The following is a 2,866-nucleotide window of genomic DNA, read 5'->3' on the forward strand; positions in this document are numbered from 1 at the left end:
ACAAACAATGTAATTATACTCTTTTAGTTATTTTTAAATGTACAATTAAATTATTATTGACTTATAGTCACCCTGTGTGCTATCAAATATTATTTATTCTAACTTATTCATTTATTCTAACTACTCTTTTGTACCCATTACCATCCTCACCTCCACCAACAATACCCAACCCCACCCTGCTACCCTTCCCAAACTCTGGTAACCATCCTTCTACTCTCTATCTCTGCAGATTCAATTGTTTTGATTTTTATATCCAACAAATAGGTAAGAACATGAGCTGTTTGTCTTTCTGTGCCTCGCTTATTTCACTTAACATAATGACCTCCAGTTCATCCATGTTGTTGCAAATGACTGAATTTCATCATTTTTTATTGCTGAATAGTACTCCATTGTGTATAAGTACCACATTTTCTTTATCTAGTCCTCTGTTCATGGACACTTAGGTTGCTTCCAATTCTCGGCTATTGTGAACAGAGCTACAACAAACATGGGAGTGCAGATATCTCCTCTGTATACTGATTCTTTTTCTTTTGGGTATATACCCAGCAGTGAGATTGCTGAATCATATGGTAGCTCAATTTTTAGTTTCTTGAAGAACCCCCAAGCTGTTCTCCATAGTGGTTGTACTAATTTACAATCCCATCAACAGTGCACAAGGTTCCCTTTCCTCCATATCCTCACCAACATTTGTTATTGCACGATTTTTTTAGTATAAGCCATTTTAACTCACATGAAATGATATCTCATTGTAGTTTTGATTTGCATTTCTCTGATGATCAATGATGTTGAGCACCTTTTCACATGTTTGTTTTTCATTTGTATGTCTTCTTTTAAGAGATGTCTATTCGAATCTTTTGCCTATTTTTAAATCAGATTATTAGATTTTTTTTGTAGAGTTGTTGGAGCTCCTTATATATTCTTGTTATTAATTCCTTGTCAAATTGGTACTTTGCAAATATTTTATTTATCCCATTCTGTGGGTTGTCTCTCCACTTTGTTGATTGTATCCTTTGCTGTGCAGAAGCTTTTTAGCTTAATGTGATCCACACTTGTCCATTTTTGCTTTGGTCGCCTATGCTTGTGGGGTATTGCTCAATAAATTTTTGCCCAGTCCAATGCCCTAAAGAGTCTCTACAATGTTTTCTTTTAGTGGTTTCATAATTTGAGGTCTTAGATTTAAGTCTTTAATCCATTTTTATTTAATTTTTATATATGGAGAGAGATAGGAGTCTAGTTTCATTATTCTGCATATGAATATCCAGGTTTCCCAGCACTATTTATTTAAGAGACTATTTTTTCCCCAGTGTATGTTCCTGGCACATTTGTGAAAAATGAACTCACTGTAGGTGTGTAGATTTGTTTCTGGTTTCTCTATTCTGTTCCATTGGCCAACGTTTCTGTTTTTATGCCAGTACCATGCTGTATTGGTTACTATAGCTCTGTAGCATAATTTGAAGTCAGGTAATGTAATTCCTCCATTTTTGTTCTTTTTGCTCAGGATAGCCTTGGCTATTCTGGGTCTTTTGTGGTTTCATGTAAAATTTAGGATTCCTATTTCCATTTCTATGAAGAATGTCATTGGTATTTTGATGGGGATTGCACTGAATCTATACATTGCTTTGGGTAGTATGGACATTTGGAAGTATTACATCCTCCTTTCTTTTTTGGAATAGTTTGAGTAGACTTGATATTACTTCTTCTTTAAATGTTTGGTTTAAATTCAGCAAAAAAGTCATTGAGTTCTAGGCTTTTCTATTGGGAGAATTTTTATTATGGCTTTGATTTCATTACTTGTTATTGGTTTGTTCAGGTTTTGGATTTCTTCATAGGTTGTATGTGTCTACAAATTTTTCCATTTCTTCTATATTTTCCAATTTATTGACAGATAGTTGCTCATAGTAGGAAATAATGTTCCTTTGAATTTCCACGACATCAGTTGTAATATCTCCTTTTTCATTTCTGATTTTATTTATTTGGGTCTTCTCTCTTTTTTTTCTTAGTTTCACTAAAGGTTTATCTATTTTGTTTAACTTTTCAAAAAATCAACTTTTGGTTTTATTGATCTTTTATATTGTTGTTTTCTTCATTTCAATTTAATTTACTTGAGCTAAGCCTTATTGAAAATATGAACTATTAGCAAGATGAGAGAAGGAGACATGGCCTTGCTGAAATCTGGGGCTCAGGACAAAAGGGCTTTACAAAGGGGTCATTTTGAGTCTATTATAAGCAAAGGTATTCAGTATGGTGACAGTGTTTCCTCACCTGTGATGGGTGTGAAGAAGGGAGCTGTTTACTTGTCACCTACAAATTGTCTTTCCCTGCAATAGCTGTACTTAGAATTCCATCAGAGTTATCTGCCCTTCTAACAATAGTTCTCCATCAGAGTTATCTGCCCTTCTAACAATAGTTCTTCCGTTTACTTTCCTTTTTGCTGTAGACAAATTTCAAGCAACTCAAGAGACATGTTCCTTGAAAAGATTTTTGTTTTTGTTCCAACTGAACCTGTTTCAAACTAGAGTTGTTAGCCCTTAGAGGAGAGACTTGCTGGAAGTTTCACATCCACTCTTATTTGTTCTTCCCAAACTTATAAGAAAGTTATGATCATTAATAGTTATTTTGTAGGTGAGAAAATTAAGGTATGTGAGGTTAAAAAACTTGGCCAAGTTCTTATGGAGCTAATGTTCTAAACAAGAACTTAAATCCAGATCTGACTCCAGATCATAGGACTGTAATCAACACATCCTTATATCTCGGACTAATAAAATGACAGCTATTGTTTGTTAAATAGCTGCAATGAGCCAGGTACTGAGATAAGGAGTTTCCATATATTGCTTCAGCTTCAGTAATTCCAGAATGTCCATGCTCA

Source organism: Pongo abelii, chromosome X, assembly GCF_028885655.2.
Source record: "Pongo abelii isolate AG06213 chromosome X, NHGRI_mPonAbe1-v2.0_pri, whole genome shotgun sequence".
In the NCBI taxonomy this organism is placed as follows: Eukaryota; Metazoa; Chordata; class Mammalia; order Primates; family Hominidae; genus Pongo; species Pongo abelii.